The sequence below is a fragment of the Cryptomeria japonica genome, chromosome 6 (genome assembly GCF_030272615.1).
Source record: "Cryptomeria japonica chromosome 6, Sugi_1.0, whole genome shotgun sequence".
In the NCBI taxonomy this organism is placed as follows: domain Eukaryota; kingdom Viridiplantae; phylum Streptophyta; class Pinopsida; order Cupressales; family Cupressaceae; genus Cryptomeria; species Cryptomeria japonica.
The window spans coordinates 49,827,846-49,854,626 of NC_081410.1; positions in this window are offsets into that span (position 1 = coordinate 49,827,846).

Sequence of the window (26,781 nt, forward strand, 5' to 3'; positions counted from 1 at the left end):
TAATGCAGGTCTATATCAACCCTTGGCCATACCTCAGAGGCCTTGGGAATGTTTGAGCATGGATTTTGTGTTAGGCTTGCCTAGGACCCCAAGAGGATTTGATAGTGTGTATGTGATGGTAGATAGGCTTAGAAAAATGCCACATTTCATCCCTTGCAAGAGCACCAATGATGCCACCTATATTGCATTCCTCTTCTTCAAGAAGATAGTCAAAATTCATGGTCTTCCAATTAGCATTGTTAGTGATAGAGATGTGAAGTTTTTGAGACACTTTTGGAGGACACTTTGGAGGAAGTTGGGCACCAAGTTATCTTTTTCATCTGCCTATCATCCTCAATCAGATGGTCAGACAGAGGTAGTCAACTGGTCATTGGGTAACTTGCTAAGATGTCTTACAAAACAACATGGGCAAACTTGGGATTTAGTACTTGGACAAGCAAAATATGCATATAATGACTCGGTAAACCGTAGCACATGTAAAAGTACTTTTGAGATAGTGTATGGATTCCATCCTAGGGGAATATTAGAGCTCAGAGATCTCAGTTCAATGGCACCTAAGAGTGCACAAGGGGAGAACTTTGTAGAAGGTATTAAAGAAGTACATGATAAGGTAAGGCAGTCCTTACAACAAAAGTCTGAGCAGTATAAGGTTTAAGATGATAAAACTAGGAGGAAAGTACAATTTAAAGTGGGAGACTTAGTGTTAGCATACCTTAGGAAGGAGAGACTTCCAAAATGACATCCTATCAAGCTCATGATGAAGAAAAATAGACCTCTCAAGGTGGTGCACAAGTATGGGCAAAATGCATATGAAGTTGAACTTCCTCCTACCTTGGGGATATCTCCTATTTTCAATGTATGTGATCTCTATCCATAAAAGGGAGAGTCACCAACAAATCAGATGGACATGCCATCACCGATTCATGAATATTGGATAAAGGATTTGCCACCTAGTCAGCCGGTTAAGTTCGAGAGTATCTTGGATACCAAGATAATAAAGAAGACAAGGAAAGTAGTCTACAAGAACTATCTTATCAAGTGGGAAGGGCTACCTGATTCCATGTGGATGTCAGAGGCAGATATACTTTAGTATGGAGTGGAGATTGCAGACCTTTTAACTCAAGGGACTTGAGTTCTTTGTCCCACGGGAGTATGGTGCAGGGCACCTAACACTCCAAGTATTAATTTTTGTTTCCTTTAAAGTTTGTGAGTTATCTTTGTGGTGTAATAATGTAACAACCATTTAGGACTCAGTAGATCCATGATTGAGTTGTCCAAGTTTTGGTTTGAGTCAATTGTGTTCAGGATGTTAACAGCTTGAGAAGTGAGATGTTGAGGTAGTTCACAGGTGAAGTACTCTAGATGAATGTATCTGTGCATTAGGGGTCAATTGTGTTGTTTTTAGGTCTTCTAGGGTGTTTGAGGACCTTCAGGAGTCTTAAAATGCATTAGAATGCAAAGTTGCATCCTGGAGCCAAAAGATGTAAAAAGTTCTTGAGCAACATTTTGCAATTTCTTGCAAAAGTTGCATTTTTGGTTGAAGGCGTTAAAAAATTGGTTGAACCAACTGAAACAAGAGCATAAAATCCAAAATTCACTTCATTTTACGCATTGGAGGATTGGAAATGCAAGAGCATTTTTTTGGATTGTGAAGCAAACTTGTTTTCACCAGTTTTGACAGTTTTTCACTTGTTTTCATTGCTTGTACTGTCCAGTACAGGCTAGATGGTGTAAGCACGTTGTAGTTGATGAGTGTACATTGTATTTTTCTTCATTAAGTTTTATTTGCAAGTTTTATTGTTCTAAGTTGTAGAGATTTCTTCCATACTTTGCAACTAGGTGCAAAACCCTTGCAAGTAGGGTTTAAGAGCAAGAAAATGGCTCTAACCTAGGCATTCTTTGATGGCACTTGTTGAAATCATTAAGAATGCTAGGTTAGGGTATGTACATAGATTTAGGATAGGATTTGTGGTTTTGCAGGTCCTTAAGGAGGAGAAACAATGAAGCCCTAGGCTCACCGCTAGGAGTAGGTGAGTTAGGACAACAAGAAGAGTGTGAATTATGAGCACATGGGAATTGGTGGAGGACCAAGTGAAAAATGAATGGAAATCTCTCTCAGTGACCTTGAAGATTCCTACATTGTTTGGAGCAGGAGTTTGACTGGTGAATAATTTTAGACCCATCTTGCCAAGTCACCCGGTGAGGCCTAAACCCTCCAAAATGGTGCAGCATTGGAAACCCCACTTGTACGGATAACCCAAATGCACTTTTTTGGTATTGTCTGTAACTTCCAAAAGGGTACTTGAATCCATGATTTATTTCTAGCCTTGTTTGGGACTTTTACAAACTAAGACCCTAAAACCGCTAAGGGAGGGCTAATGCAATTAGGCCTATTTTGAACCGATAGAGACCTAGAAAGGTTAGGAATCCCAAGCGATGGGTTTGGTGATCCAAAATCCTCCAAATGCTTCAAAGACACCTAGTATATACATTGGGAGCCCATGGGAAGTGGTTGTGTTGAGATCCTTGCAGGAGTGGTTGGAGCCCTGGAGTGGAGTGTGTGTATGTGTGATTGAGGTGGCAACCTCAAAAGGTGGAGTTGATTGTCCAAAAACCATTGGCTATACCTAGGAGGAAAGCCAAAAGAGGTTCAAACCTTGGAGGTCTCATTAGCATAACCCCTACTAAGTGCCAATGGATGGACTTGAGTAGTTGAAGGGTTGAGAAGGACAAGTCACTCAAGAAGGTGTATTGAACCAAGCTCCAAGACTCTCTGCATCACACCCAACCACAAAGCTTACACTTCTCTAGAATTCTTCCTAACACAAAGAATACTCAACCCTACACAAAATGCCTAGCAACCTGGAAACAATAGGCATGAGGGAAACCCAATGTAGACTGATATATCTACATGTATTTCTAACATGAACATGCAATATCCTAATATCAAGATATGACAGAGAAACATATCAATATAATTTTGCTAAGCAACATTCATCTATTTCAATAAAAACATGGCTTTGGCTAAAGCACTTGAAATATACCATTTGATCACAAAAAGAGGATTGACCTTCTTTGTTAGCCCCTATTCAATACCCATTCTGAAAGGTAAACACATCATACACAAATAAAAATAAAACACTTTCTTTAATAAAAGATAATTAATCAAAACATACATAAGCTCTTTAAATTAACTCTTTTTCTTTTCATGCAAATGATAAACATTATGATACTAAATGCATTTATTTTCCTATTATGATATCATGAAAAATATTACATGATTACACATTACATTTAATGTAAAATAAAATCTACTTGATTCTTTATGCACATTGATTTTTTTATATTGACTTCATGCAGTTTCTATTTCGAATGCTTATGCTTTCTAAATTCATGTTTTTCTAATCATAATCATATTAATTTTGTAACAATATATATAGTATAAACATAATAAAATCTAATTTCATAATAAAATTTGAGATAAAGACTGAGAAAATCATTCTTACATTCAGTTACATGTTCTTATATATATATATATATATATATATATATATATATATATATATATATATATATATATATATATATATATATATATATATATATATATATATATATATATATATATATATATATATATATATATATATATATATATATATATATATATATATATATATATTTGTATGTATATACATGTGTACGTATTACGTGCGCACACACACCCATATATTATTGTTTTAAAAATCAGAACTATAGAGATACCTATATTTCATTAATTTCATGGTGAGTAATGCTAACAATATTCATAGTCAATAATATATTTTAATTATGTAGACTATTTTGTATTGTTACCCATATATGTTGAATGTTAACCCTTATCGCTAATCCTAGTTCCAACCACAAAACCCTAGATCTACAATAATATTCAACAACACATTGATGAAGAACCATCAAATATGCAAAATCATAAAATACTTCAAATGATACCTTCACACATTCAAATGGGTTTTATCTTAATTGTTCTCTTATCTTCGTTGATTTTGCTTTGATCTACTTGCTCTCAGATTTTTATGCTTGCACAAGAGTTCAAATGGGAATGGATTTGGTTGTGATGATGTAACTTGATTGCAAAGATGATGTAGGCTAAAGTAAATTCGGCAAAATGTAAGTATGCTCCAATATTTGATTGATGAAAAGTGAGGGGAGGAAGCCCCTTATATAGAGAGAAAAATGAAAAAGGAGGGATAGGATTAAGAGGTGGGATAAAAGATGGTTGGCTAAGATTGAAGGGTAGGTAGAGGAAATAATAAAATAAAGGGAGTGGTTAAGATAAATGAGGGGGAAAAGTTAAATGAATTAATCAATTAAACTAAAGAACTGATTTAAGTAATAAAAGAAGGGCCACATAAATTAAATAAATAAAATATTTATTTAATTTAGGGGAAAAAAATTATTAGGATAAAAAAGGATAAGTGAGTTAATTATACAAATAAACATTCATTTAATTAATAGAAGAAAAGTGAGTAATTAAATAAAAAATATACTCTACATTTTCCCCTCTTTGAAATAATGTAGTTTATTGCGTTGTTTCAAAGAAAATAGATTAACTGATACAAGATTTTTCCTCAGTACAAAGGTGGTATGCCCCCTCAAGAGATTTAGTGAAAAAGTGGCAAAAAGGTTCATGCAATCTCTCGACAAGAGAAAGGGAAAGCTAGGAAAGAAAAAGGCAAATAAATGGTTAGATGGATGAAAAATGGACCAACAATAGGTCACGAAGGACTATGGGGACCACAAAAGATGACCACGAGTGATTAGGGTTACAACACCTATAAATAGTAGCTTGGGGAAAAGATCTCATAAAACGTGTGCATGGTTGCTATGGGCGCATGCTTGGAAAAACTAATAGATTTTTAGGGCTAGAGTGGCAAATGTGAAAGACAAATGCGGCTAATAAAGCTAAAGCGATAAATGTGATAAAAAAATGCAACTAATAAAGTTGATAAAGATGGTAAAGTTGCTAATAAATCTTATAAAGATGATAAAACTAACAAAGTTAATAAAGCTGATAAAGTTGATAAAGTTGATAAAGTTGGTTGCTATGATTGTAGGTTGATTTGGCACCAAGTATTTGGAGATGACTTAGAGATCTGAGCAGGATACATCACCAGGATGAGATGGTCTAATTAGGAGAGCTACTACAAGATGGCACATGGGTTGTTGCCTGGTTGGGGAGGAGCGATGGAGGAGACAGAGGTAGAAGGGCAGGGGAAGGATTGATAGGGGCGGGTAGAGGGAGACCACCACCATCACCAAGAACAAGGATAGGAGGGGTCAGACTATCATCAAGGCCTCAGACAGCTTCAAACTAGCTAGTTTTGAGGGTGGGAATTCATCATAGCTCCACCTGGTCTAGATTTTGTATCGGTTTTTAGTTGTACAATGATATGCAAACACCTAGGGTGATTTTGGACTCTTAGTAGCCATTTATGATTTTAACATCATTGTATATGACACATTATTTTATATATATATGAGATGAGATCTATTCCTTGTGGTCACTATATGCATGTGTTCCTATATGATGTTCTATATGATTCGATGATTTTGTATGCTTCTTATGATGTTTATGTGATGTAGTTATGATTTATGTTCTATGACATGTTTGATGATTATGCAATGGATTATGATGTATGATTTCTATATGTTTATGATGAGATACATTTATGATATGATCCTATATGATGATGATGAATACCTATTATGATATGATTATGTACTAACCTATGTAGAAGCAAGATGTATGTTATATGATATGCTTATATATGAATGGCTAACATGTGATGATGCAAGATGGATTCTCCTGCAATGCATGCCCCTAAAATTTTTGGTGTGTCATTACACTCAGTCGGATAACACAAGACTACATGAGATGAAGGCTAAAGGGAAGACAATGGAGGGAATGATGGAAGGTAGGAGATATGAGGGTGATAATCTCTTGTTCATTTAGCATCATTGAGCTTATTATGGCAAATGATTGTGACCATCCAGATATGTTTTTGACATAAATAGTTGGCATACCAATCGCATGGAGAGAAGACACTCACAAACAAGGAATGCTCTTGTTCACACCAGACTCATTATGTCCTCGATGGTCATAGGCCACCATATTCATAGATAAGCCATAGTGTTTATAGAACAATCCACAAGAAATAAGTAGGTGAGCATCCCCCATCCTAGCCACTCTACTCCATAGACATCATTGATTTAAGCATAGAAAATATGTCACCAAAAGATAAAATCAAAGAAAAACAAAAGACTTAAAACCAACAGACAATGAAATCCTCATTTCATAGATGTTTCTTGCCATGGATGTTTAAAGTTATTTGATCCGGTCATAATCTTAATAATATCTTGATAAAGTACAGACATTAATAAGGCAAACAGGATCACTAGTCACACTAGTTGATCTACTCAAAAGATTGATTTTGTTGAAGCACAAACGTTGCTCGTGTCTCTCTATGAAACAGATGCTTATTGTGAAGAAAATAGAAAGTTTATTGTAGTCAACGATGCAAGTGAAACTTTATTATGGGCTGTGAGTGGAAAGAAGGGAGGTTTAAGAGCGATGTCATTATAACATGCAATGCCAAGTATCTAATCGTATCACTAGGTTGAGGATATTCCTCCAATGTAGGGATAAGACTTGATTATTATAGATGAAGCAAGTGTGACAAAAGGTTTATTGCGAAGGGTGAGGACCCTAGGTAGAACAATGACAAACCATGATGGGGATGGAAATTTTATTATGAAATGATAGGTTGTGAATGTGTGCAAAGTGAAAGGATGATTCTGAATCCTAAAACAGGGAGGAGAAAATTCCCTACACATGGCATCAGTTGCCCAATTTTCACCATGGTACTTGCCCAAGATGCCATCGATGTGGTCTTCATCATTGGACGAATTTATTCCTCTTTAATTTTTTTTATTTTTTATTTTTTATGTCACACAAGACGCTTGTTTGCCAGGTTTTTATCAAGGTGATAGTTTTTTTATTTTTTGATGATTTTTTTTTATTTTTTAATGTTTTTGTATTTTTAAGGGAATCTCTGAAGGACTAAGTGTATAACTTGTGAACATGCATGTTGTTGATAGAAACTTCAAGTGGTTCACCTTCAAGAGTAGATAGTTGATATTCTCCAAAGCCATAGACTGATGTGACAATGTAGGACCCAAGCCAGTTGGGTTCAAATTTGCCCCTTTACTCTCGATCTTACTGATTTTTAGGATTTTCTTTAAGTTGACAGTCTAGGGGCCAAGCCAGTTTGGATCTTACTCGCTTACAATTTAGTCCTCACCTAGGACTCACTTTGGCGTTCCGGCTTCTAATGCCTGATTACAATGTTGATTCTACTCACACCACATTCCAAACTCTCATTTTCATCACCTGTCCATTTCCTTTCCCATTTTGGAGTCCTGATTTTTAGGACATGGGGTGTACCACACTAGTCCTCCTAATCAAGCCATAAATTGGGGCCTCATAATGGTCATTTCATTTGAGTGGAAAATTTGATCCCGTGTTAGATTGTTCCAAAAATTTAATTTGTTTTCGGACTGTCAAGTATAAAGGAGGTTTGCCCCTCTCATTTGAAACCTAGTCAATCACCTAACCTAATGGAAATCAAGATCTCAATTACACTCTAAAATGTTCACGTGAACAAGAAATCAATTGCTCATCAAGCATTGGAGGAGCAGTGAAGTCAAGTTCAAGTATTGAAGATGGCATCCATGATCAATGTTTTATGAAGACATCATACATGAAACTTTGAAATCTTTACATGAAGGTCAAACAAAACTTTATCAAGGTATAGATTATTGTTTCAAGCATTTTAGCCTTTCCATCAAAAGGAAAGTATTTTATTATAGTCTTTCATTATATTTATCAATTCAATTTCAATGTTAATTCCCAAACTGGGGTTTGAACTAAGGAAAGCCCCTATTTCCAACATCTTTCCCTCTTTTTGTGTGCAGGAAATAGGTGCAGGAGTTGTACTCAAGAATTCCAGTAGTGTCGATAGTGACAAACAAGTTCATCTTTCGACGACAAAAAAAAATCGGAGGACGAAGGCGGATCTGTGCTACTTGGTCTCGAAAAATTGAGTCAAACTTCTGGGAACGGGTTCTAAACATATTCTTTTGTCAGATCTCAATTGGTGGCTCCATGGCACATCTGTAGCTTACTGTTTTTGTCAACTTACTTCAATTATTCATGCTTTTACCCTAATTTCACAATTACATTCCAAATTCAACTAAAAAAGAGGATAATCAACCCCAACCAGTGAATCCAATCAAAATCTTTGACCTTTCCTTATTGAGGATTGATCCTAGATCTATTGGGTTCACTCCTCTTTCAATGTAAGTTGTGTTTTTTGGGTTATTTAGTGGAATTACTTGGTGAAATCTTATTCCCAATTTTTACCCCATTACATTTTGGTGGGCCCAACATCCTTCATGCTCAATTCTGATTTCTTGTCTTAGATCTGATTTTGTATGCATTTTAAAATTCAAATTTGCACTCATATTTTTTATTTTCAATTGAATTTCATAAATTTAGAGGTTATATTCACAAAAACCTTAATTTATTATTCTAAAATTAACTTATGGGTTGCATAATTTTTCAAGTGTATTTATAGTTCTAATTATTATGACATGTTATGTTTTGATTTAAAGGAATTTATTGTTCAAAATCACAAATCAAATTTCTTAATTAATTGGTTAATCAATCATTGTTACAACAAATTGAATTTTTTAATCATAGTTTTTAATTGTTGCATTTAAATTTCCCTCCTTTGTGCATGATTTTTGCTACCATTAGTCCTACAATCAATATTCTCATGAGAAGAAATTGTAGACTTAAGGCTTCCCAATCTTTAAACACTAAGGATATGAAGCCTCAATTGGATCACTTGTTCCATGAGAATGTTGGTGTTTCCTCTAATCCAACAAATGACATCATTTATCCCCATTTTCCTCATAGTTCTCATGATGTGAATGAATCATTAACTAGGGTTACTATTGACCAATTAGAGAAGATTGACAATGAATTTGAAAATCTTAAACAATGGATGAGTCAACAATACTCGAAAAGTGAGACAATCCCTCTACTTGAAGGATTAAAAAGAATGGTGCAAAGTACTAAAATTGGTGTCGATTTGTTGTGAGGCCTTGCTCATATTGTTGATACTAATATCATGCCAATCAAAAGTTGTATTGAACTCTTTGGTTACTCTCAACCCACTAGTCAAGATAATCATTCCATTCCTATGTCTACATCCTTTCCAAGTGTGCCTACATTTACATATTCTATCACAACTACTTCCACACAAAATGTTAATCCTACACACATTAGTCATTGGGGGAATCTTGTTAATCAATATTCTTACATATCTCCTTCATGAGTCTTTCATTTGTATCCCAATCATCTCCCATTCCCACATACCATATGTTCCACCTCCTTATTCTCAACCTCCACCTATATATAACAATGTTACTCCTCCATCACAATCCAACATTTATAATTTCAATCCATCCACCGAAGCAACCATCAATAACTTAGCTCAAACTATTACATCCCTACAACATCAATTGGCTTCCATTACTCAATCCAAGTTCAATGTTCCCACATTTGATGTAGCAAGCCCACTATTTGATGAAATTATCCATGTGGTTCCCCCTAAGCATATGGAAGTTCCTCAATTGGAGTTGGATAATGTAAAAGGTGACTATTAGACTCATGTGAAGACATTTCAAACTTTGTGTAGTAATTTTGCTCATGACCAAAGACTTATGGATAAATTGTTTACTTGAACCTTTAGAGATAAATATTTTCAATAGTATTGTTCTTTGTGTCCTTATTCTATTACTTAATTTCAACAATTGGCTAATTCTTTTATTCGACAATTTCAAAATAATATCGGTCCTAAAATTACTTGACTGATTTAATTCATTGTAAGCAAGGAGTTAAGGAAAAAGTGACTAATTTTATTGGTAGACATAAACATTTGCATTCCCAAATTTCTTACCAAGTTCCTGATCATAATGTTCAAAGAATTTTTATTTCTAATTTACAAAATACTTTAGAGATAAGCTTATAATTTTTTAGTTTACTTCCTTTACACAATTATGTGCAATGTTTCATGATTGTCAGCTTCAAGTGAGTCAATTTGAATCATCCTCTTCAATGGATCTGGTTGATAAGAATGAGGGTTCTCAACAATCATTTGTGAAGTTTAAACCCAACAAAGGTTACATTAGGATAAATGACAACATCAACACTCGAGTGGAAGCCACAACATGAGGTGTGGCCCTTTTATCCAAATACTTTAAAAAAGAACTAACTCCTCTTTCTGAGTTTTTGCATAGAATAATGTTGAGGTTGATAAATGTTAATGTGTCAAAACTTCCTCCCATCAAGCCAATTGACACTTCTAAACCATTGTCACCCTATCACGATCCCAAAGCCTTTTTCCAATATCATCATCAACCTAGTAGTGATACCGAGAAATGTTATACATTGAGGAATAAAATTCAAGACTTCATTGATAATAATACTATATTTGTAGTGGTGTGAATGACAAAGGAAACAAATCCATAGCTCCTTCTAATAAAAATCTCCAAATTTTCACCAACCCTTTAGCTTCTCACTCTACCAACATTGTTGAGCTTGAGTCTCTTGCCTTTTCTCTCGATGACCTTGGTATAGAATCTAACAACGTTGTGAATCTTGTTGATAAACCTATACCTCCTAAATATCTATGCATTACTTTTGATCCTAGTGATACTATTGTTGCACCTAATGGCCCATTATATATCACTACGAAGATCATAGGCATTCTCTCATGAGGAGTGATCATTGATCCAATGTGCATGGTGAATGTGATTACTAAAGAATATCTTTATATCTTACAATTGCATCAAGTAACATATGATAAATTTGATGTTATGGTCAAGGTGTATGATGGTTTTTCTTTTCCTACTATTGGTTCTATTACTCTCCCTATTGAGGTGGGTACTAAGTGCTTAGATGTGACTGATGGTATGATGAAAGAATAAGAATCTGGTCAACTACTGAGAGGGGGGGTGAATCAGTAGATAGAAAAACTGATACAAAGTTCACCAATCTCAAAATCAGTCTCTCAAAGTAAACTTAGAACTATCAATGTAACATTACTGTCAAGATAAAAACTCTCAAGATAAACCGGTTGTCTGTTACAACAAACTAATAGTAAACAACTTCAAACTCTTAAACATCCAAAAGTTTTTACTTCCATAAGTAAAACTTCATTTCACAATGCTTCTGGTTATCATGACTTATCAAAATGAATAAGTAGTTAAGCAAATCAACCATAAAAGCATAACCACAAAAACATTCACCACTTGACACAATATTTTTGACGTGGAAACCCAAATGGGAAAAACCACGGTGAGATGAGACTCACAAGATAACTATTTGAACTCTTCTAAAGTTTTCCCTGTTAGGAGCCTAGCATGTTAAAGCTTTACAAAATTCCTATTAAAGCTTTACAAAAGTCTTGTTAAAGACAGATCATGTTAGGGACCACCCGGTTAAGGGATTGACTATAATGCCTTGTTAGAAGCAATACCCCGTAAGGAGTAACCTCGATTGGATTACCTTGTTAGAGGATTTGAATAGCACCAAGCTTGTTAGAGCTTACACGGTTAGGGTATTTCAATTCTATTGTAATTTTTAGAAAACAATAGGAGTTTGTTGATCTGTTTGAATAGCACTACACTTGCTTGTTCGGATCCTTTTCATGCTCCTATCTACCTTTACTCAAACTGTGGATACATCAACTGGTTTGGCAACCACACACTCAACTAAAACTTTACCAACTCTGAAACTAAACAACTCATCGGCCTTATAAACAAATCAATTAGGTCAATAACACAACAAAAACCTAATGCTCTCATAGAGATTACAAACTATATACACCTAAAATTGTCATGTCTAATTAAATAAATATCTTTATTTATTTAATTACTTTAGCCTAATTCTTCTATTAATTAAATAAATCTTTATTTATTTAATTAATTCATTTATCCTCTTCTAGCCTTATTTCTCATTTAAATAAATACTTTTATTTATTTAATTAATCCCACTTCCTCTATTAATTAAATAAATCTTTATTTATTTAATCAATTCATTAACCTTTTCCACCTATGATACATGTCATTCATCTCTTATTTCATACACTACCTACCCTCTCATTATTTTCTTATTTCCTCTACCTACCCTCTAGTCATAGTCGACCATTTATCTTTTACATCCCTCAATCTTATCCCTTCATTTCTTATAGTGTCTTCTATATAAGGAGATACTTCCTTCATTACTAACCCTAATGAATCAATCTATGCATCTTGATCAATTGACTACACTCTTTCATATGCGATCAAGCCTACTTGCAACCACACTTTCGTTCTTTGTTGAGCTCTTGTGCATATAAAATCTGAGAGCAAATATATCAAGCAAGATCAATGGAGATAGGAAGAATGGAGATCCAAACTCTATTGGACATGTGATGGTACAATCTTTGTGATTTCATTTGATTTGCATTGTCTTAGATAATCTTCATATGTTATGGTGGATATTTGTTATTGTTAGGCTAGGGTTTTGTGGTTGAATCTATTTAGTCTTTCAATTATTGTTGTATCCATTTTCACCATATACATTTTGGCACACCTGGTGGGACCCTTGTCCCTTTTGCATTTAACATCTTTTGTTGCAGATTTTGTGTTTTGAAGTTGCAGATCTGACATTTCTGACAAACTTTTGATATTTTTGCATCTGCGTGCTTTCGGATCATGTTTTTGGTTTTCTGTCGCGTCTGTGACATCTGGAATCGCGTCTGCGCCCTCGACAGTATTTTATTTTTTTATTTTTTTTTTGCAGATTCTAAGAAACGCGTCTGTGTTCCCTAGTCGCATTTGTGAAGTCTTCAGGCGCGTCTGTGTCCAGGAGCCGCGTCTGTGTTCTGGAACCGTGTCTGTGTCGGATCTAAGTGCGTCTGTGAAGTTATATAGTGTTTGTGTTTTTGATAACCGCGTTTGTGTGAGGTTGTTACATTTTGGGTTTCTTTGATTCAGTTTTTCATCATTCGGATTTTCAGATCTGGTTTATTTTGAGCTAACATCTTCATATCTAGCTAATGAAATTGGTGCAACTTGTCTTGAAAGCAAAATCGTTTTGTTGAAGGCCCCTATTTTCACAAAGTCTTTTGGATCTAAAATTTACCTAACTTGTGTGCTTGCAGGAAGGGGTGATCATTTGAAACAAATCCAAACTACTAACGAATCTTTGCTGCAGGATCTTAGCAAGGGTTTTTGATCTTTCATTGTGTGCCTTGTTTTCATAGATTAGCAAACACTTCAATTGGTGCACTAAAATTGAACCATTGTCTTTTGTGTCTTGAGCAATAGGCTCTTTTTGTTTAATCTTTAGAGGGCATGTCTCCCCGTGTGGTCATTAGGACTACTAGTGAGGAGAGAACGACCCAAGTGGTAGCGAGGAAAACCCACCTCTTTTGAACCACTATAAACAACTGTATTCATGGTGAAAACTATGGATAACAGGTGCTGATTAGTTCATATCGACACTATGTCTCCCCATAAACCCGTTTGATCAAATTTATTTGATCATTTGTAGGGTGTAACCCCTACCGACTGGGAGCTTTCTGTATTTACAGAGCTGAAAGTGCCGCATGTATGGCCACACGAGCGGATGCCCTTACTAGTACCTTTTTGTTTTAGAAGCCAAAATCCTTCTAGTTGTTGGGGCAGGAGGTCGGACCTCTGGACCGGCCCACACACATATGGTTCTTAGTAGAGATACAAAGTTTGCCACGGGGAGTTTTCGTGGGGACTGATGCTTGGTTGCCCCGAGAAGTGAGTGCCAAGGGTGGAGCCAGTGGGGTCAAGCATCTAAGTATCCGCTCTGAATAGCGTAGCCTCATGTGGGAATCAACAACTATTGTCCTGGCCAGCCGTAAGAATTGTGCTTGACTTATTTTAAACATTCAAACATTCAAGACCAAACATTAAAACATAGTATATTTTGTGTCTTCGAGTGTATGCAAAATATTTTTACATCAAACAACACACTTTTCTTTGAGTCATTTTTTTGGGTCTAAACACTTGCAAACATTGAGTCCTCATCAACATTGTGTCCTCTTGTCACGAAAAATAGTCAAATATTCAGATTTGGTCACAACAATTCACTTCACAGATTGGAGAAATTGCACAAAATTTTTAGAGACGCGTCTGTGTCTGACAGACCCGCATCTATGTCATATAGCCACGTCTGTGAAGGGCAAAAACGCGTATGTGTTCTCTTGAGCAACATTGCACTTACAACATCTCAGAAACGTGTCTGTGTCTGACAGAACCATGTCTGTGTCATTTAAGCACATCTGTGTCTAACAGAATGGCGTTTGTGTCATTTAAACGCGTCTGTGAAGTATACAAGCACGTCTGTGTTCAGAATTGAAAACTTTCATAATCTAGCAAACAAGGAACAGTCAGTTTCAGACTTATTGAGCTTCCTAGGTTATCTCTATGGGTTTTCATCTAGAATTCAACCTGTCTTTTGGGTCTCACAAAGTCCATCATTGTTTTACACCTTACATTACATTCACATTTGTCTAAACTTGAGTCAAAAGGTCACTTGCTTGTCCTCATCATACTTTGTCAACACATTACATACATACAATATTTTGCTAAGTGGTCCCTCATCAAGGTCTATCACCTTTGGGTCTCATTTGGTCTTACTTAGAGTCAAGGTCAACTTACCTCATCAAGAGAAACTATCCTCTCTTTGGAAGCCACACCTACTCTACTACTTACATACTTGGTCTTACACTTTGGACATTGCAAGTACATTTACATTCCATCCAACTCTTGGTCTTCCATACTCTTTCCATATTCATCTAGTCTCACACATCTTGGTCAATACCCAGTTCATGGTTGAAACCCATTCCCAAAAATCTAGGAGAGAAACTAAAGAGGCTCAAGAGTCCACAAATATGAGTTCCTATGAATATGACAATGATATCTTTTTCAATTCTGATCATAACACATTACCTGACATGGATGCTTATAGAAACATTCCAAATGTTGAGAACATGGACACTACAAACAACAATGATACACACAATGACAATATGGACAACTTCTCAGTACATTCAGCAGAAGTGGAAGACACCATTATGGATCCCTGTTTCAATCGATTGGTTGAGGAAATAATGAGGAGAGATAGACAATACTTCTTACAAGTGATGGCACAAAGTGGAGCCAAGATACCTCATGATTTTGACATGTCTCAAATAATGGAAAATCGACCTTTGCAACAAACTCACTCCAACATGGATCAAAGGAGGCCTAATAGTGGAGGCAATAGAGGACCACATCTTGTGCCTGAATCACCATCATCTTTGTTTCAAAAACTTGAGGTCCCACATACACATGGTCAAGCATATGATACTCACCTTCGCAGACCATTATGGAAGTCTTATGTAGAAAAATATGCTCAATCACATACCAATGTTAAGGATCAACCACCAAAGCAATTGGATATTCAAAGGCATGCTCAAAATTTGGACACAAGGAAACCCCGCGTCAAATTTGGGGGCAACATACTAGAACAAACTCATGACATGCCTATAGAGTATGGTATACATGGACAAAGCAGATATTTCATTCCTCACCATGACTCTATACCAAGTGGTCCATATACGCAACATCATTATAGACCTCCTCCATATGAACATGTATATGATCAATATCATCCATATATGCAACATGCTTCTCCACTCGGTGCCTCGGGCATGGGGTATGGTCCAAGAAGTTGGTCTCCACCTAAGAATAATTTGGAACAACAAATCAAGGATTTACAAAAGAAAATGGACATAAATACACCGAAGCCAACTTACACAATGAAAGACATGTGTCCCTATCCATTTGACAAAAGCATTCCAATGCCTCCATTTCCTACACACTTTGTGACACCTAAGTTTGATAAGTACAGAGGAAAAGGGGATCCTAAGGCACACATAAGACAATTTTTCACAGCTTGCATTGAGGTAGTAGCAGAAGAGACATATTTGATGAGATTATTCCCACAGAGCTTAGGTGATCAAGCTATGGAATGGTTCTCCCAACTCCCACTTGGAATTAAGTCATGGGGTGATCTAGCGGAGGCATTTATCAAACATTTCTCATACAACATAGAGACAGACATATCAGTCACTACCTTGTGCAACACCAAGCAAAAGGATGGAGAATCTTTTTCATCATTTTTACAAAGATGGAGAAATCTAGCTAGCAGATGCTCTTGTGAAATTCCACAAAAACAAATGGTAGAGATGTTCACCCAAAATGTTAACAAGGACATTGGTTATGACCTGAGAAAATCTTGTTTGTCCACCTTCAAGGATGTCATTGAAAAAGGCTTAGCAACAGAGAATGTCCTAATTGAGCAAGGCATCGTCAAAATATTCAAAGAAAACAAAGAGGACTATAAAGGAAAAGACAAGCCAAGATTTGGAATAAAAACAAGAACACAGTCAATGATGGTGTTGTTGATGCCAATACAGTGTGACCCAAAATCATTTTTTTTGGATCAAGTTCTACAAACAATCAAGTGAATACTCAAACAACTTCCAAATCATGAAGGAAGTACACCCCATTGGGAGAACCACTTGAGTCTGTTTTCAAAAAGCTAGTGGCAAACAAGATAATCACAATCCCAGATCTACCTACATATGAGCCAAAAGTTAAACCAAATTTGTGGAATGATGATGAATATTGTGAATTTCATAAGAGCAAAGGACATAAAACAGGAAATTGCCATCGACTGAAGAACATCATACAAGATCTCATTGACAGAGGTGACATTGAGATTGAAGGACACTCATCCAATCAAGAACATGCAATGTTTAAAGAACCATTCCCAAAATATGACAAGGGAAAAGCCAAAGCCACAGATGAGCATACCAACTATACCAGAGCATCCTATAGCTATGATTCAACTGTTAATCACATTTCGATGGATAATTATGTCTTTACCATTATCATCAAGGAAAAAATGCCTAAGACTTCTACCCAAAGACCCAAGATTGTCCTAAAAGGCATTGGATCTTCTTTCGAACCTACCTCTGAATGTAATGTTACAACTCGTCAAGGTAAATTCACCTTGCAAGGTGCTCCAGCTAAAAATGTTGCTTCCTCATCAACCAAACCTGAGTATGACCTTGTAGAACAGTTAGGGAAGACACCCGCACTCATCTCCATCCTTGAGCTCTTATGCATATCCCCCACACATAAAGCTATTCTTGACAAAATCATGAGAGACACTTCTATCCCTACTGATCTGAACATGGACCAGTTTCAAGCCATGGTGGGATACCTTTCCATTCCACACTCACTTACATTCACAGAAGCTGATGACGCCTCTGTAAGTTAGCCACATAATGCACCTTTACACATCAAAGCCTTCCTACACAAACATCGAATAAAACGAGTCCTGATAGATGGAGGAGCTGGTCTAAACATTTGTACATTGAGCACAATTAAACAATTGGGATATTCTGATAAAGCTGTGAATTCTACAAAAAAATTATCATCAAAGCATATGATGATGAAGAGCTATCATCCAAAGGCACAGTCACCTTGCCCCTCAAAGTTGGGCCCATTACAAAGGATGTGGTTTTTCAGGTCCTTGATCTAGATCTCACATACAACATACTCTTGGGACGTCCTTGGATTCATGAGATAAGCGCAGTACCATCTACATATCATCGATGTATCAAGTTTCCACACAATGGAGTTGAAGTGACCGTCAAAGCGGATCCAAATACATTCATATATTGAAACAATCTGCAACCTCGATCAGAAATAACAATCCTAGTCAATCGAGAAGCTATTCCTTCATCAGCATATGTGGATCCAGAATCCTTGAAACCGTCTACATCAAAGCAAGCAGAGCTCAAAGAAAAATTCAAGATTAAAGATATGGGATGTGGTGAGTATATCTTTCATGTTGATCAACTCCCACTATCTCCTAAGGTATTCAATCGACAGGAACAATCTATAAATAATTTGCAAGGAATTGGATGTGAACCACCTAGTGTTGTGGCTACTGAGTCTAAATGCAAATCTCCTCTAGTGGTGCAAGCAACTCTTGATATCAATAGTCCTAAGAGTGGTCCTAGCAAAGAATCTATTGAGAGTATCAACAACCATCTTGAGAACTCATATAGCTCTGACATTTCATCTACTCATTCCATTTCCACTCCACTTCCAGACTTGGATCAACAAGATCACAAAAGCCCTTACTCATTGGGGATCAAAAATCAAGCTTTGAAAAGAAAAATCTAGAAGTCAAAAATAAAGAAAAGTCCTTTAGTCCAAATCAAAATCAAAAGCTATTGGACTTTGAAAAAATTAAAGTCAAAGATAAAAATCCTATGAAAGAAAAAGAGCAAGAGACGATCTCCCCTAATATCAAAATAACTGGGGGCAAAAGTTCTACAATTTTAAGTCAAAAATCATACTTGTTGATCCTAAGTCTCCATCATGCTATCCTACCTTCACTTCTTTTCACAATCATAAGCCTTCATCACTCATCCACTTGTTCTGCACATCCATTCCCTTCTAGTGATACATCATAGACCTTTAATGGAACTTCCTTGAAGGACTTTGTTATCAAGGATGCCCAAACTTCTTTAGGTGACACGCATATGGGCCTGTGTAGTCCACACATTAGTAATTCTATATCAGTTCCTTTAACAAGGAAGACAATTACTCGAGCTACACATCATTCAATCAAGGAATAACGTAACTACAATCATAAGGTTAAGCCTCATACACTTGAGGTAGGTGACTTAGTTCTCAGAGAAAATCCTAAAAATCAGCAAGACAAAAAGAAGAAGGGCAAGTTCGAACCAAATTGGCTTGGTCCTTATATCATCACGGCAGCATATGGATCTGGTGCATATCAGCTCTCAACTACAAAGGGTGAACCTTTGTATGATCATATCAACAGCATGCACCTTCATAGGTTTTACACATAGCTCTTCAGAGTATCCCAAAAAAAAATACAAAAAAATTAAAAATACAAAAAAATCATAAAACATAAAAATCGTTACTTGGTGAAAACTTGGCAAACAGTTGCCTTGTGACAACAAAAAAATAAAAAAACTAAAGAAAAAACATTTCGTCCAACGGTGAAAACCACTTTGGTGGCGCCCTGAGCAAGTACCATGGTGAAAACTGGATCACCAACGCCATGTGTAGAGACATTGCTCCTCCCTCCTTCAGGATTCCATCTCATCCTTTCACTTTGCACACACTCATAACCTATCCATCCATAATAAACTTACCCATTCCCATCATGGCTTGTTATTGATCTACCCAGGATTGGTTAGCCATTCATAATAAACATCCCTTTTCACCCATTTCCATTCATAATAAATCAGCTCCTATCTATGGCTAAGGCAAATCCTACATCTATTGATGGGTGTGGAACTGAGAGCATCACATGATTTGAGGAGTACAGTTTCTTCCAATTTTCTTTAGTCTATCCATGCACAATCCGCAATAAAGCAACATTTGCATCATAGATCCACAATAAAGTTTTGTCTTCTCTGCAATAAAGTATCAGTTTCATGGATTCAGTCAGTTTCAGATAAGACACAACAGCAACAATGGGCATCAACAAATCAAATCTTTCAACAGACTCAGACAACATATGGTTCAGTGCTATCTATCCTTTTTGTGAAAGTAAACATTGTGACCACAATCAAATAGACTTATACAAGTGACAAGAGACACTAAAACTTGAAGACTACAGTGGATGTTGGTGTCGAGTCTTGGTTTTCTTTTGATTTTATCTTTTTGGTGACATGTCTTTTAGCTTTTCTAGGATGTCTCTGACTAGAGATTCTATCTCCAAGATGTCTTTGACTAGAAAGGCGAGGATGGGGTATCGTCACCTATTTTTCTTTGTTGTTTGTGAATTGTCTCCTAGTAATGCTATGACTTGTCCAAGGATATGAGGACACTATGAGTCTAGTGTGAATTGGGGCATTCCTTGTTTACGACTGTCTTATCTCCATGCAAACAGGTACAATGACTTTCTGGGTCGAACATATGCCTCGATTGTCATAACCTATTTTGCCATAATAAAGCTCAATGATGATAACACACAAGAAGCTCTTTCACTTTCATATCTTCTATCTTCCATCCCCTGTTCTTGATTGACTTTCATCGTCCTTCCTGAGTCTGTGTAGCCTGCTATCACATGACTGAGTATAGTGACATGCCAAAAATATTTGCATTTCATGTAGTTGCACCTACATTACCACATATAAGCATTTCATACATACATATAGATATCACAATTGCATCACATCCTGCACATAACACATGTCAGCACATTCTACATTTTACTCATGCATTATCATACTCATCTGCATTTCATACATTCACATTTGCATCATGCATGACATATTAAAAACATAAAAGAACAAAAATATTGCATTTCATCATCTACATATTTGCATCTATAACATAAACATCACATAGAAACATACATCATGAAACATCTCATCACATAGGTACACATGCATATAGCTGCCGCAAAGATGAATCATCTCATATATATATAATCATAAGTGTCATGATACAATGATGTCAAAATCATATGGCTACAAATCACCCGAAGGTGTCTACTTCATAATACAAAATGGTACAAAACTGATACATAGGGATCCCTCTAAGGCTATGATGAACTCCCTCCCTCGGAACTGCCTGGCCTCAACGGAGTCTGAGCCCTGGAAGGACCCGCCCCAGGATCATCTCTCCTATCCACTCTATTTGGTGGTGGTGGAGGACCCATGAACCCACCACTAGACACCTGTCTCCTGTGACTCCCTCCAATGGTCGTCATTGTCTGCGATGGTCTGCGAAAGCTCCTCGCCCACTGCTCTGGTGGCACTACCCCATAGTATAGGTCTCGCCAATAACCTATCTCCTCCCCTACTTGTAGAACATAGGCGTATCCATCCCCTGTGTCCTTTGTCGCCTGCCTCCCAGCCATTAGTGACGTCTCAGCCTCAGCGTAGCGCTGGATAGCCTGATCTCACTCCCGCTCAGTGTCCCTGAGTTATCTCCTGAGTTGATCCCTCTCCCTCTCCAGCTCTTGGATCTCATCTGCATGTCCCTGGCAGATCTCCCTTAGCTCAAATAGCTCATCCTCCTCCTCCTCAGCCCCTGTACTTGTGGCTCTACCTATGGCTACCCCTGTACTAGTGGCTGCACCTGTGCCTGTACCTGTGGCTGCTCATGTGGCTACCCCTGCCCCTGTCCCCGTCCCTGTACCTGTCCCTGCACCTGTCTGGGACCCTGTGCTACTGGCACCTGTAATGGCAACCCACCGTGACCCCTCACCACCCGAGCTTGTCTCTCCTCTCCACCCTCTCTCCGTGGAGCCACTCTCCTCTCTCCTACTGCACCCCGCCTCCTCTGTCGGCCTCTACCCTCACCATCTCCATCATCATCCTCATCCCCTCTGCCATCTCCATCTATCAGCTCTCTGGGATCTGTCAGGCATGGAAATGGATGTTTTGCCCAATATGCAGTATACTCTGCATCCATCCCTGCATCCTCAATCTCAAGCCACATATCCCATGGCATGGGCACCATCTCTACCAGCTGCATCACGGCCTGATCATATGATAACAGTGGTCCAAAGTGTGTCTGGTCTCGCACTGTCCACGCATACATACTGAAACCTCGTGGCATCCACTGGATCCTGCCAAACTGCGTGCATACCCTATCTACCAACTGCCTCTCCAGTACATAGGGCGTTTGCCCAATAAGATATCTGCTCCTGAAGGTATAAGGTAGCTATGTTGCATCATCCTCCCACTACTCGCACTCTCAATACGGCCTCCATATCACAGTGTCAATTTCATCAAGGACTCAACGCCAGTACTCCAACCTGCCAATCTGTGGCTGTGATGTAATCATATCATACAAGTGCACAAAGTTGCGTCCATGACCCCTGCCTCTGAAATGTATCGGTCATGTCACTGGCAGATGCTCATATGCCCACACCTGTAGCAATGTAACTTCGCAGCCCAATCCTTCGGATCCATGGTAGATGAACTGATGGAGCTCATAGTACAAATGTGCCAGCACACACGGTCCCTAGTCATATCTGGTATGCTATGTCACCAGTGTCTCCAAGGTGCTCCCCCAGCCCACAGCCAACCCTCGTGTCGCCCTATCTGGACATAGGAACCCGCTGATCACTCCTCCTAGCACTGTTGGTAGCGCCAGTCCTGTTGCTGTCATGGTGTCCTAGGCGACATGTACTGCCCTCATCTCCAGTCCCGGATCCCGAAACACTCGTCTCAATGCCTCCCTGTCTCCATCTCGATCATAGGGTATCAACTCCCCATCAATCAGTATCTTCAGAATCCTGTACACATCCTCTAAGGTGACTGTCATCTCACCCATTGGCAAATGGAATGTGCATGTCTCAGAGTGCCACCTCTCAGCAAGTGCAGTCAGCAAATCCATGTTCGCCCGAAACTCAGGCACATACAAAATAAATCTCAAACCCATAACCTCAATGGCAGCTCGGTCCTCAAATGTCAGCTTCGGTCGTAACCTCTAAGTCGATGGGAATCTCTCTCGTGACTCCAGCATAGGTAGGTACTCCTGCAGTCAAGCAAATCAATTGTGTCAGTCAAAGTGGCATTCCCTATTCATCACAAAATGTTGCTTTTTATCTTAAGTGCTTATGATACTATATCCTAGTGACACTCACTGTTCATCACAAAGTGTTGCTTCTATCCTAGTGGCACTTGCTTCTACCCTAGTGGTACTCCCTATTCATCACAAAGTACTACGTGTTTGCACTCCATGTTCATCACAAAGTGTTGCTCTTTTTCAGTACTCCATGTTCATCACAAAGTACTATGTCTTGGTACTCCCTGTTCATCACAAAGTGCCTCGATCTATCTTATCCTAGGGCCTCTGCTTGAGTGTATCCTCTTGAGTAGTTTCCTAATTGGCAACGTATGTTCTATCACAGAATTGTCAATCCTAGCCCTATCTGCTATCATAGTCTTCCCTAGAGGACCTGCTTGAGTGTATCCTCTCAGCAACTTATCCAATCGACAACGTATGTTCATCACAAGACTGTCGATTTGCCCTAGAAGACACAAACGTGCCTTCATGACATAAACGCGCTTACATACTGCATAAACGCTTATGCTCTGCACAGATGCGCCTGAAATACACAGACGTGCCTATGCTCTACATAGACGCTCCTGAAATACACAGACGTGCCTATGCTCTACACAGACACTCCTGTCCTGCACAGACGTGCCCACATAGCACAAATGCGCCTACACAATGCAGACGTGCTCGCATTTGGCACAAACGCTTTTTCCGGCACATATGTGCCTGGCACCAACGCAGATGTGCCTAGCCAACCTAGACGCACTTGACACCAACGCAGATGTGCCTCAGCGTTTTTGACATTGTTTGACATACCTAAAATGCATTTATTGCACTACCTAACATGCATGAGTGACAACATTTATTGCGACAAAGTACAAAGAGGTTTTGTCGTACTCACCGGCTCTCCTGTGTCAGTTGGCCTCTTAAATCGGCGAACTCGATCGAATCTATGTACCAATGCCATCACTGTTGATTGTTGTTGCTCTATTCTTTCTCTGCACTCTGATCTCTTGGATGTGTGGATGACAATGAGGATGTATTCCCCTCGTGGTCTATTTTATAGACTACCCTAGCCCTAGCCCTAGCCCTAGCCCTAGTCTCCCGAGTCAATCTTCATTATCCCGTGACTCTGTCACTCTATCCTATCTAGCTAGTCCATTCTAGCCTTTCTTTCTTATCGAGAGATTGTCTGCGATCTTTCCAGACATTTTCATCCAATCTCTCGAGGGGGCATACCATTCCCATCTTGGGGCAACTTTGTATCAGATCATATTATCTTCTTTGAAACAACGCAACAAGCTGCATTGTCTCAAAGAGGGGCAAAATGTAGACACCTAAAATTGTCATGTCTAATTAAATAAATATCTTTATTTATTTAATTACTTTAGCCTAATTCTTCTATTAATTAAATAAATCTTTATTTATTTAATTAATTCATTTATCCTCTTCTAGCCTTATTTCTCTTTTAAATAAATACTTTTATTTATTTAAATTATCCTTTTTCTAAATTAAATAAATACTTTTATTTATTTAATTAATCCCACTTCCTCTATTAATTAAATAAATCTTTATTTATTTAATTAATTCATTAACCTTTTCCACCTATGATACATGTCATTCATCTATTAATTCATACACTACCTACCCTCTCATTATTTTCTTATTTCCTCTACCTACCCTCTAATCATAGCCGACCATTTATCTTTTACATCCCTCAATCTTATCCCTCCATTTCTTATAGTGTCTTCTATATAAGGAGATACTTCCTTCATTACTAACCCTAATGAATCAATCTATGCATCCTGATCAATTGACTACACTCTTTCATATGCGATCAAGCCTACTTGCAACCACACTTCCATTCTTTGTTGAGCTCTTGTGCATATAAAATCTAAGAGCAAATATATCAAGCAAGATCAATGGAGATAGGAAGAATGGAGATCCAAACCCTATTGGACATGTGATGGTATAATCTTTGTGATTTCATTTGATTTGCATTGTCTTAGGTAATCTTCATATGTTATGGTGGATCTTTGTTTTTGTTAGGCTAGGGTTTTGTGGTTGAATCTATTTAGTCTTTCAATTATTGTTGTATCCATTTTCACCGTATACACAAACAAGTTAGTTCAAGTATGATCGTTCGATTACATAGAAATTGTTGCACATCAATCAAGAAAACCTCGATCACTCCTTGATCACCGCTTCATCGAACTCGATAACTCATCATGCGCTTTGCATTACATGCAATATACTTGCTCATTCCCTACACAAAAACCATTTTATCACTGCACCAAAATCACTTGAAAATATCTTCATACAATAATCATACCTGTCATAATCATTACCGCTCATCATTAGATCATAAACCAATATAACCAATTCACCAAACTTAATCGGTCAGGGTTTATCAAATCAACAAGTTACCAATTCAACTCTCCAATATATAGCAATATCGGTTCACTTCCACAAATTCTTCCTACTGGTTACAGTTTCCTTTCACTAACTCTTCCTACCGGTTACAAAACATTATTACAACAATATCAACAATATCATTACCGGTTAATTGACATCAATGACAACATAACATATAATTAATGCAATCTTCATGCAAATGCCAACATTCCATGAAAGTTATACCTTCTACAATCCATAAATGTTTGTAATTTCCTCATAATGGCACTATCATAAAAATTAATCATAGCCTTTACAAACCCACAACGAAGCATATTAATTTCACCCTTGATTGTTTTTTTCCTGATAACCTAAACCTCTTAGGCCTCGAAGTTTCATCATTTTCTTATCTTATCAAAAGTGGAAAAATGAGATGATCATGTCCTTGATTAAGCCTAGAGATCCCATACCTATGTATATTCCTCCTCTTCATAATGGACCTGGTATTCTTCCTTCTCCTTCTATTCCTCCTATATATGCCTCAACTCGGTTCCTACATCTTACAAAGGAAAGCACTTGGAATCTTCTATATCTCAACATAGTGGGGTATCTCTCGTTCCTCCTTTAAGAGAAGAAAAGAAGCCTATGTCCATTGATCCTCAACCTTCACAAGTATTGACTAAAACTAAAAGGAACCATTGTGCAAGAGAATACCGACAAAGACATTGTGCCAAGGCTTGTGAACTTGCTTCCCAAACCATTTCCTACCCGAAGACACCAAATTTTTACTTGATCCCATTTGTCCAACCTTCACCTAACCCTAGGGAGGAATTTCAACTCAAATCACCAAGATTAAAAATGCTTAAGAAAAATGATGCTTCAAGTTCTTTTCACATTAGAGATCCTATTTTTTTTAATCTAGATGATGATATGGATGATGTTGGTGTTCATACTAACAATATTGATTCTAATGATTCTGATGATATGTATGAGCTTATTGATGTTAATCATGATTTATCTTTACATTTTTCAAAAGCATTAACCCTAGCTCCTAGTGACAAACAAAGTGACTCGTCATTAAAGCATGGTCCTTTTTTGGAACTTGTAGTAGCTCCATCTATCATGCTTAAGTGGCTCCTCTTGCACCTTGTCCACCATCCCTAAATGATGTTGAGTAAGATTGGGAGGCGAACGATTTTCTTGATTAGCTTCATTGGTGTCGTGGATCCTCTCTTGTGTGTTATCTTGTTAGTAATGTACTTCCCCCATTATGTGTTGTTTGACATGTTTTTGTTATGTTAGGTTCTCTTTGGATGACCCCTATTACTTTGTTGGTGCAAGGTAATAAAGAGGTTGGATCTGTTGTGACGATCTTCTATTTGTATCTCAATTCTTATAGATGTTGTGTCTTGTGTTGTCTACTTGGGGACAATGCAAATCGTTGAGATCTCTTTTTGGTATCTTCCATGGTAACTCAAAAAGACACTTGTGCTCTTCTTACATTGTGTTTGTAGTTCCACTACCTTTGGGGGGTGAGGTCAATTCAATATAAATATTTTT